The sequence below is a fragment of the Vanellus vanellus genome (assembly GCF_965231255.1).
Source record: "Vanellus vanellus genome assembly, chromosome: 4".
Lineage (NCBI taxonomy): Eukaryota > Metazoa > Chordata > Aves > Charadriiformes > Charadriidae > Vanellus > Vanellus vanellus.
Window position 1 is genome coordinate 18355873 of NC_138909.1, and position 12119 is coordinate 18367991.

Consider the following 12119-nt stretch of genomic DNA (forward strand, 5'->3'; position numbering starts at 1 on the left):
TGCATAAACTAAGAGTAGGAAATAAGCAGTCTCTACCAACATTTGTGTTTTAGAGCAGGGTAAGGTGACTGGTTTGATCCCTGCTGTCATTACATACTGGTGGGGAAAAAACACTGGGGAAAAGTTGTTTTGATGGGAGGCAATTTTAGGCACAGCCAGCCATTCTGTACAAGCTGAATAGAAGCAGGACAGAGGCAAGACTCACATGTAAACAGAAACTCTTATTTTATTGCATCCAGGTTGCCCCTCAACGCTTGCATGAATAATTCACAAATCCATTAATATTAAATTGGAAAAAAATCAATTGTGTTCTTGAGCTGCTTGAAGAACCACCTCCTCTGCCTGGGATAGCAGGGAGGAAACACGCCTGCTAACCTGACAGCCTCCTCCTAGTGGTAGAGCTGCTGGCTTCAGCTGTGCTGAAGTTCATCCTTTGCATGTATCTTGCACTCCCATCAAAGAATAGCTGGCTGTTAACTGCAAAAACTGTTGACGTAGTAAAAAAAAAAAAACACCAAACAAACAGCTTGTTCTCTTTGCCAAGTGGCCTTTGTTATTTAAAAAGATATAGCTGTTATAAATCACTGATCACTTGTCTACTGATAAAGTAGTTTCAAATTAATTCCATGTTTATATTTTATTTGTTTGCTCTGTAGGCTGTGAGAACACACAGTTTCTCTGCCTCACTTTTACCAGTGAGGCCATTTTTCTAAGAGAGGAGTACTTTTCTCTTTCAGGCACTAGGACCATACTTTCAGCATGGGTAAGACAACATATTCCACTGAAGACATGGAAAGACTGCTAGTTTCAACAGTTTTCCATGCTTTCATTTGTTGAAGGCTTATTTTATGTACAAAGGCTACGTGTAGTCATGCTTTCTAGTGGAGTATTTTCCAGTAAAAAGTGCAAGCCATGAGAAAGAAACATCCCATGAGAATTTATCAGAGTTCATAAACTTGAAAGAAAACATTTTCATATATCCTTATTTTTCAATTTATTTCAGAAAGTGCAGTACATACAAAAAAAGCTTCAGTTGAAATTATATGCTTCAAGTTTATCTAAATTAAGTGCTCCAAATGGATACAAAACATTTTGGTTTGGTTTTTAACTTTGTGAAAAGTTATCAAGATTCTTAATTTTTGTTCTATAAACACTAGTAATAATGTATTTTTATGTCTGTAGTAAGAATACATTTCCATTTATTGCCTTAATATGCACGGCTATGTAATGTGATGCACAATTTTAACAGCAGGTCGGATTGAATCAAAGACTGAGAAAAAGCATGTGTAAAATTCTCGTCAGTCTTCCCACACTGCTTTCCTGAATGATTTATTTTTGTGTTCCTTTGGTTTTACTTATTTTATTCCGCTTAATTATCAGAGCCTATCAAGTTTTGGCAGTGTGGAGCATTGCTGCAAACTTGGTTTCCAGGATGAGGGAAATCTTGTTGAACCGACTCGGGAAGAGAGCCTGGATGGTGTCACCTCGTGTGGCAGTCACGCTCTCCCTTTGCTAAGTTATTGCACACATGATGGGCTTCTGGTATGTCAGATCTAATAAAAATTAGCTTTTCATTTGTCTCCTGTCACTGGATCCGGGCAGCTTCAGAATACCAAACAGTTTCATCTCATGTAAATATCTGTATTTTATTGGAAATAAATAGGGTCAGGGTAGTTATCCTAGTACTCCTTTTTATCTTCTGCTGTTGAGGAATGGCAGGTAGCCAGCAAACCACTCGGGGGAATTCTGCACTCTCTCGTCTGTCTTCTGGCTGCAGGCAGGTCGTGCTTTCTCTCCACCACTGTATTTGCTATAACTCATTGTAAAAATTGTTACCCTTTATACAAGGAGTCAGATGTTTTCAGCTTCACTTTGTATGCGGGAACCTAAGTGGAATTTTACCTTCTGCTCTCATGGACCTCCAATTCTTATTACACTGAAAATAAATACACGTAGCCTGGCTTCTGTGTACCCTTTTAATCTTGCAGTGTGCATTGATGGAGCCACAGCCTTGTGTTTTGTCTCCAGCAAGGATGAGGGCTCATAAGCACTATGTGGTTCATAACCACAGTGCCCAGGTTTGCTCCACCTCAAAAAATTTAACTTCAAGAATGTGGAAATTTAGGTTTCTAGGAGTTCAGCAATCCAGTTACAATTAAAAACTTGTTAAAATCCCCAAGCTTACTTTCTCCTTACAACAAATGGGAAAATGTGAGCACACAAGAAGGACATTAACAGAAGCAAGCAGAAACAGAGGGGATTCTAGTTAGAACAAGTAACAGGAAACACACTGCAGTGGAGAAAACTGCAGGCTACAGGAACTGCACACAAGTCCAGCACAACCTTGAGTGTCTCAGAGGTGCTTATGCTGAGGTCACTCAATGAGAACCTGAGCCCCTTAATGCTGGAGGGGGAAGAAGGAAGAGAGGGAACTTCTCTAATGCAATGGTTGTATGAATAAATCCCAGCCGCAAATGTTCCCAGGTGTTCAGCATTCAGTACTTTTCATTTGGGTACCCTAAGCACAGGCTTTGTGGTCGTTTGGCCTCCCATCGACAGCAGGATTTTATTAGTTGGAGCATAACAGCTGAGACTCCTTGATAGTCTTGGAAACAGGACCTTGAGGCCTTTCTAGCAAGCAGTACACTTGCACATTTTTCAGTGAGACATCTCAGTGCAAGTTGCTAAATATGCTGGCCTTTACACAAGAAAATATTTAAGTGCATACTTAAAGCTTGGTTCTGTAGCAGTAGAGGAGCATCAGAAGACGATCAATTCAGCAACGGTCTTCCCTTTGTAACCTTAAAAGCATCTGCGCTCAACTGACCAAACCACTCAGAAACCTTCACCACTGTGTTAATGTGGAAGGGGTTTTGTGAGTGTCTGAGCAGCTCTATGCATCAAGCACCGGAGGAGACACAGATACCATCTTCAGAGCAAAACTGCTACAGACACACAACCCAGCAGCCATGAGAAAATCTGCCACATCAAGACAAGGAGCACACCACAAGGATGGCATCTCCTTTTACTGTCCACGATGACCTAAGGCTGGGCAGTCTGGCTTTCTACTGCACTTGGAGAAGAGAAACAGTGAAGAAAAAACATATATATGTATTAGTCCAGAACTTCATGATCTCTTTAATGACTTAAGCATCCGAGATAAGAAAATTACCACTTAAAATTATACTGTACTTTTCTGTTCACGCCAAAATACTAAGGAAGGATGAAACATGCTGATGTCCAGTAAATTAAATTACCTTTTCATCTTCTTTTTTTTAATTAAGTGATATTAAGGCTTGTACTTCCCAAAAGAGCATTAATAAGGTTCTAGTCCTCATGGCAGTGTTAGACACAGCGCTGCCACCTCCTGGTCTCACAGCAACAGCGACCTGTCTCAGTTTGACACATGAAGCACACTGTGCAGTGTAATATACGTACTTGATGCGCCCACCAGCTTCCAGTGTCACATCTACAATGCAAAGGGCGAGGGTGCAGCATGCAAAGAATAACTTAAAAGCCCAAATGTGTAAGACAGCATCTGGATAGAAATCAGCCTCAGCACAAATAAATGTACATAAATGTATTTTTTACCTAGATATCTCTCCTTATAATCCCTTCTAGGTGTATTTTATAAAATTATATTAAAAAAACCCCACAAGATAAATGGAGCAGTTATTTGAGACATAACATGCAGTTGATTTTATTGAACGTGTGTACATAGTTAAATCTTATGTAAAGTTATAAATTACATGAGTAAAGGAGACTGCCCATAGCCATATATCATGAGCATTTTGTAAAAAAATATATTATATAACACCATAAACACAGTATTTAATGTATAAGAAAATGAGTGCTTTTGACAGCTACAAAATAAGCTGTTGAATAGATGTCTGTATAAACTTAAAATGTAGTATGTCATAGCTGTGGCATAAAAAAAAGAAGAAATATACCATTCTAAATTATCTAATAACTTAAAAGTCTGATATGCAAGGATATATTATTTTCCCTGATATTACTCTATTTAATATCTACGATGTATTAAATAGATAGATATTAAATATAGATAGATATAATAATAAATAGGTAGATATAATAATAAATATAGGTATAATAAATATAGATATAATAATAAATATAGGTAGATATTAAATATATCTACCATGTAGATATTAAATGTCATTCCCCACATGCATCTTTTGTATAGTCAAATACAAATACCAAGGGATATCAACTGATGTCAATAATCCACAATTGCACACAAATCATGACTACTGATCAGTAAAGCAATTATCATATTAAAAGAGTTCAACAGAGCTCAACATACTGTAAAATTAGAAATCAGTCAATACCACGGCCATTATATAGAACATCGCTGATTGGATGTACTAAACGCTAGCCTTGATAACAATTGATCATGATGAACCCTGCTCACAAAGGAGTCTGGTACACTAATTGAGGAGCCATCGTTAAATAGAATAATAAATATAGAAGGAGGAGGAGGGGAGAGGAGAAATGGCTACAAAGCTAAGGATCTTCTAGTCAACAACAACAACAATAAAAAAGGAAAGACCCAGGAAGGCCTCTGTCTGTACCATATGTCCACTAACTTCTAAGCCTACTTTGTCAAAACCAAATGAACCTGGGAACCCCTCGCGGTCATCTCCACAATCTGCGCCACAGCTGGGAAGCATGCTCAAAAAGAGCCTGACCAACGGGTATTTCACCTCAGCACAAACATTTCCAAAAGCAAATCCCACAGCGAGGCTAGAAAACCCAGAGGTCCCATTCATAATGCATCTGTGACCTATCTTTATTGGCCTACTTGAAATCCGGCCTCAAACTGCACACATAACCAAAATACGCTCCTAAGAGTGCCTTGGGGCTAAAAAAATGCACCAGGCGAAGATCAGCCCAGGCTGCTTTCCTTGCTTTCGTTCATAGAATGCTTTGGGTTGGAAGGGACCTTAAAGGTCATCTACTTCCAAACCCCAGTCATGGGCAGAGACACCTCCCACTAGTCCAGGTTGCTCAAAGCCCCTTCCAGCCTGGCCTTGAACACCTCCAGGGACAGGGCATCCACAGCTTCCCTGGGCAACCTGTTCCAGTGTCTCAACACCATCAGAGTAAAGAATTCCTTCCTAATATCTAATCTAAATCTCCCCTCTTTCAGTTAAAACCTTTACCCCTCGTCCCATTACTATACTCCCTGATAAGGAGTCCCTCCCCAGCTCTCCCGTAGGTGCCCTTTAGGTACTGGAAGGCCACTATACGGTCACCCCAGAGCCTTCTCTTTTCCGGGCTGAACAGCCCCAATTTTCTCAGGCTGTCTTCATAGGAGAGGTGCTCCAGGCCTCTGATCAGCTTCATGGTCCAACTCTGGACCCGTTCAAACAGGTCCATGTCCTTCTTATGCTGGGAGCCCTGGAGATGGACACAGAACTCCAGGTGGGGGTCTCACAAGAGTGGAGTAGAGGGGCAGAATCACCTACCTTGACTTGCTGGCCACGCTTCTTTTGATGCAGCCCAGGATATGGTTGGCTTTCTGAGCTGTGAGCACACATTGCCGGCTCATGTTGAGCTTCTCATCCACCAACAGCCCCAAGTTCTCCTCCTCAGGACCGTTCTCAATCCATTCTCCACCAGCCTGTATTTGTGCATGGGATTGCCCCAACCCAGGTGCAGAACCTTGCACTTGGCCATGTTGAATTTCATAAGGTCTGCACAAGCCCACCTCTCAGGCCTGTCAGGTCCCTCTGTATGGCATCCCTTACCTCCAGCATGTTGACTGCACCACACAGCTTGGTGTTGTCAGCAAACTTGCTGAAGGTGCACTAAATTCCACCATCCATGTCACTGACAAAGATGTTAAACAGCACTGGTCCCAGTGCTAACCCCTAAGGAACCGTCACTCATCACTCATCACTGGTTTCCACTTGGACATTGAGCCACTGACAGCAACTCTTCGAATGCGGCCATCTAGCCAGTTCCTTATCCACTAAGTGGTCCATCCATCAAATCCATGTCTCCTGTTTAGAGACAAGGATGTCATGCAGGACAGTGTCAAATGCTTTGCGCAAGTCTAAGCAGGTGATGTCAGTTACTTTTCCCTTGTCCACCAACGCTGTAACGGCATTGTAGAAGGCCACCAAATTTGCCAGACACGATTTGCCCCTACTGAAGCCATGTTGGCTGTCACCAACCACCTCCTTATTTTCTATGTGCCTTAGCAGAGTTTCCAGGAGGATCTGCTCCATGATCTTGCTGGGTACAGAGGTGAGACTGACCAGCCTGTAGTTCCGCAGGTCTTCCTTTTTAAAAATGGGGATTGTGTTTCCCCTTTTCCACTCACTGGGAACTTCACCAGACTGCAATGACTTCTCAGATGTGATGGATAGTGGCTTAGCAACTTCATTCATTAGTTCTGCATGTCCCAGGTGACCAGGCTTCTGGAGAGGGCCCACATATTCCCTAGTCTTCCTTTGGTCACCAACTATAGAAGGTTTTCTTGTTGCACTTGACGTCTGTGGCAAGATTTAACTCTATCTGGACTTTGGCTTTCCTAACCTGATCCCTGGCTGCTCAGACAGTTTCTCTGTATTCCTCCCAGGCTGCCCGTCCTTGCTTCCACCCTCTGTAGGCTTCCTTCTTCTGTCTGAGATTGTCTAGGAGCTCCTTGTTCATCCATGCAGGCCTCCTGATGTTTTTGCCCAACTTCCTCTTCATTGGGATGCATCGCTCCTGAGCTTGGAGGAGGTGATCCTTGAATATTAACCAGCTTTCTTGGGCCTCTCTTCCCTCCAGGGCTTTATCCCACGGAATTCTACCAAGCAGATCTCCAAGCAGGTTCAGGGCAGGCTGCACAAGGAAGAGTTTGAGTAAAACACTGGGTCGTTGAATTCATCACTAACGGCTTGCTGTTCTCACTACAGCTTAAGGAAATGCATGCTGGTAGAAAACAAGTTCAGAACATCTCCCTTATTATTCTGAAAACATGTTTTCTTCTGAAAGTGTCCCCAGGCCCAGATCAGGAGCAAAAAGTGTCAAGGTACTGAAGAAACTCATCATAGCACATGCAAGTGTCGTGCTGCCCTCAGGAACATTCCAGGGCTTGCCACCTCTGCTGAACTTTAAAATAAAAATGAAAACTCAGGGGTTATACCCCTACCTGATTTTGAAGCAACTGAAGGACAGAAGTATTCCTGATTTTGGTTTGTCACAGGGAAGAGACAGCCTGGGGAAACCCCAAACAACGCCAGCTGCTGAAACTTAGAACAAGCACAGGCTTTGCTGGTAAGTACACCATGACAGATAATCAAAGATGCGGTGTTTGGGGCGTGCAGAGTTATTTCTACGTTTCCATGGTTTCCTGGAAACGGAGGAGAAATAACAGGCTCGTTCATCGGGATTTAGGGCAACTCTGCATTAAATGAAATGTCGAGAAGGCTGCGCAAGGGGGAGTTTGCTACCACTAACTAGAAGCCACGAGATGGCATCCTTTGCACAGTTCTTGTAATACATGGCTGGACAATTATTGAAACACCCCTTAAAACAACCGAGGGTCAGGGAAAAGAGGTGTCTCCCAATAACGTAGAGCAGATCAGCAGAAGTCGGAGAGAGAAGAGCATTTCAGACATTCCCAAAGATAAGACACAACTGTAGAAGACATTTGGAGTCAAGAGAATAAAGGACTCCAGCTACATCAATCTGTCGTAACATACAGGTACATTATTAGACGTTTTAGCAAACGCCAGTTCTCACAGAGTACAAGAGGTCACTAAGTTGCTTATCACTACATCTTTGAATAATCTGTAACGTTTCTATTGTTATAATTAACTCATGTTTCTCATGTCCATGCTATGCTACAAATAGATAGTAGGCATTTGGGCACCCTTTTATACATGAACAAAGTGTGTATATATATACACAGAGAGAGAGAGAGAAAAAAAAATATATATATTTATATATAAAAAAAAAGAGAGCTCAAAACTTCTTGGTTTTGAGTCACATGTGTTCTTGGAGGGCCAGAAATTTAGAGAACCTGTCTAAAAAACTGGCTCAGATACATTAAGGCAATGACAGTCATTTACACAGAACTTCCCCTTATGCTGCTTTAACGCTGTATAGTTACAACCTGTTTCAGGTTACTTTCCCCTTGTAGTAGAGCAGTACAATATACTTTAAACATGAATAGTGGTAACATCCAAATAACCTCTTCTTAATCCAGAGATCAAACCCCAGAAATATGAGCCAGATGTTGAAGCTATTTCAGTCTGCACATTTAGTTTAAAGGGATCAAAGCATAAATCATCTTTACATGTTCTACTCCCAACCAAGGAATATTAAGGTAATAGTAATGCGAACACCCAAAAAGATGCTTTCAGAGGACTTCCTCTCAAGCTCCAGTTTTGGAAGCTTGCCTGAGGAAGGGAAGGCTCGTTAGACAAAGTGACCCAGCCTTTATGGGATTCTGAGAGTTGCCCTTACTTATTCAAGGCTCTGGCACTCTACAGGGGACACAGCTATAGCCCCCAGCCCAGTGCAGAAGCAGGGTAGCGCCCCTAAGTGACTTAAGGTCCCAGACCACTCCAGGACCCAGAGATTCCATGTACAGAGATTCCGCACTGCACCTTGGGCATGCTACATGAGTCTTATTAAGGACCTAAAGGTGGAGTTTATTAAATATATCTGGTTTTCCATCCACACAGCTGATCAAACCATGAGATCGTCAAAAGTTGGCACACCTATTTTGACACTCTAACTCACCAACATAGCAACAGGGCCTGATTTTATTCACTCATTCCAACACACATTTATTTTCAACTCATGGCCCAATGTCTTAGACATCTCAGAAGTTCGGGATGAATGCACCTTGGACTGCTTTGGTTCATTTCACTTTCGTCACCATGGTGCATTAGTGCTACAGCAGCATCACTTAGATGCTTCATACATAGGTATTAGCCATCAGCACCAAATTACAAAGCAAGGCTATGGCTTACAATGTAGGTCTTCCCTACACTGATTAGCTGTAGCAGAAGGCCCTCATATTTTATTTGGAGAAGAGGCCACCCAGTCAATTAAAAGTGCAAGGCTCATTGAATAAGGAGCAAATACATTAAACGGTAAAAAACAGAGGAAATGTGTGCTCTTGAGGAAGACAGAGTTGCAAGCTCCTCCAAGGTGATGATAAATCTTGTCTATGCAACTTGCGCAGCTAGCAAATAAAGAAAAAATACTAAAAAGAAAAAACATTACTGACACTGACAGATTTTTTTTAAGGGTTTGGTTTTTGTTTTGGAGTTTGTTTGGGGGTTTGTTTTGTTTTGAGTGCCTGATCCACCAAAATATTTATTCTCTTCCATGTAAGCCTATCACTTGGCACAAGTGAGCACTAGACCATACAACATTTGATCCTGCAAAGGTACAGAGTAAAAAAGGAGCTCAAACAGATTAGAAGCCCGGTTCCTGTGAGACCGGTGGAAGATAAGCAAAGAGGAGGAGTAACACAAGTGTGAGTTCTTTAATTGTGAAAAATAAGCTGCAGTTTACCAGCTTCCCACTCATGTGTTATCATGAGAACATGTTCTTTTGACTGTTACCATGCCTTGCTGATGGAGAAGGAAGACACGCTTATCTATGGTGTCCTTTTGGAAAATAATCAGTTCCTCCACAACCTCAGCACTAAGTGCAGTATACAATTTCAGCTAAAAGCAATTGTCAAGGCCACTGCTGATAAACACAAATGAAATACAGAGTATCAAGAGAAAGGAAAGGGGGAGGTGGAAGGCAGGTAAAGAAAGCCCAGAAACATTTATTTAAAGCAGGACAAGATAACCTAGTCTCTATTTCAAGCCAGCTTGAATTTTTACCAGTAGCTAACAAAGCACACCTCGCTCTTGTCATTGACAAGTTCTTGGGTACGTCATTTGCTTTTTTTTTTTTTTCTTTTACTTATCCTATATGTAAGTACCTACTTCACAGAGTTTTTAAGCTGCTTTTGTCAAGACAGCCAAAAAACAGCAGAGAAAATATAGACAACCCCACCACTCCTCCCACAGCTCAACAGGTGACATGTAATACTCCTGCATTCAGAGGCTACACTTTTACAAGACTTGGAGTCATAACTGTAATGACAATCACACATTCAAGGGCTCTTCTCTCAGCAAGCTGGGGAAGTGTCACAGGACAGGAAAAAAGGCACGTCATCTCCTAATGTCTTCCAGAAGTAGAGCCCAGATGAGAAAATTTCTGTTCCAACAGTTGTTCTTTATATCCCCGTCTTTTCCTGCCTCTGACCCCTCTTTTTGCCTGTTCTGTCTCCCCTTTTACCTCCGAGCAGGAAGGCGGCACGCAGTAGTGTGGGAAGGATGCTCCCAACACTTGTCTTAACCCCTTCCATACAACTGCAGTCTCCATTAGCAACTCTCAGCCATCAGTCACAAAGAAGGAAAACCTCCCAATTTTAAACTCTGGCACACTGAAGAGATTTAACAGTTATCAGGAGAGTCTGTCACATTTCTTCAGATTTTTATACTTAAAAACTAGATCAACAGCTTCAACAGAGATGGAAGCACATCTTATTACAGTCAGGAGCAAGCAGATCTCTTTCACAATAGGAGAGCTGAATCAGTTTTCCTCTGTAGACACGCTGCTAGCACTCTCCTTACTAGGGTGGCTCATAGCTTTTTAAAAGGGCAGTTTCTCCTGCTGTTTACCTATGACACCAAAATTTGGACCTACTGATCCACCAAGAGGTTTCACACACCTGTAGCAACTACGCCCAGGGATGATAGCCCAGGCCTGGCCACAGAAGAGGAGAGCTCAGTTCTGTGCTACATCTGTGCCATGCAGCCACAGGGTAGTTATCACCTCTGTTAGTCTCTCCCCTGAACATCAGTTTTCTAGACTCTCCAAGGCTGGGCAGAGTTCTCGCTGTGCCTCTGTCTTTCTGCAGGGTGTATTTGTGCTCACCACAACAGGTCCTCCAAATCTGCTGAGACATCAGTCAATAGGCCGCTGTCATATAAACCTTAACAACTGACCTTAGCAACTCATCCGTCTTAAAGCAACTTGGGCAAAATAACGCCTATTCGTGTGCGTTTCATTAGTGACATTCAGATCATTAAAGAAGCCTGATTCTTCCACGTAGGAGCTACTTAACAGGAAAGCGGGTATTTTATCCAAAGAAATACTATAGGTGATGAAAATATTTCCATTTCAGATTCCTTAAGTGCACTTGGCTCTGTTTATTTCTGGAGGGTGGGCTTGTCAGAGAGCAAATCAGTAGCTTTCACATCATGCTGTAACACAAGCAGGTGGCTATCCAGAAATAATTACAACAGAGGATAACAAAGGTCACATCATAGGTCTTCTTTAATTTGTGTAATACATACAAACATATACAGAAAGGGATATAGCAAAATCAGAAGACATGATGCAATTTAAAAATGCAATATATTTTTATATGGGTTTGTCCTTAGCTGTGACAAATTTATCCCAGCATCACATACCCAGGCATCAGGGACGTGCTGCCATGGACACTGTTCTGCTGTTTGTCAATGGGACCCTGGAAAACTTTCTACGTTGCCATCCTTGGTCTTGCAACATGGAAGGGAAAGTCAGCAACTGCCTCTTTCCCTCTGACATCCAACACTTCCTCACCAACTTGCAATTTGGTGAGCTGCTTAATGTCTTCTGACATCAGGAGATCTATCTCTACAGCAACACAGTGACTGTGGCTCACAGGAAAACTGCTAGTCCAAGGCATCGATAGGGGCTAGGAGTACAGAGGTGTTTTGGTACGAGTTAAGAAGTTACCATTTAAGCCTTCAGGGTAACATAAAGATTTTAAAAATGGTGTTTTAATGAACCTAAGCAATTTTATTGCACATTCTTCTCACTCAGCGACAGAGAGAATTTTACTAGTATATTGTAAATCTTCCTATTTATAAAATGATATTCTTATTTAATACAAAATACCATCTCTTTATGGCTTCCCTGCTGTGTCATATGCAAAATATCTTACAGGGACAGAAGGAAAATATGTCAGTTTTAGTATAAAAAATAGTCCATCTTCTGGTGGAGATTAAGTCATGGAAAAAATGAAATAAAATAAATACCAC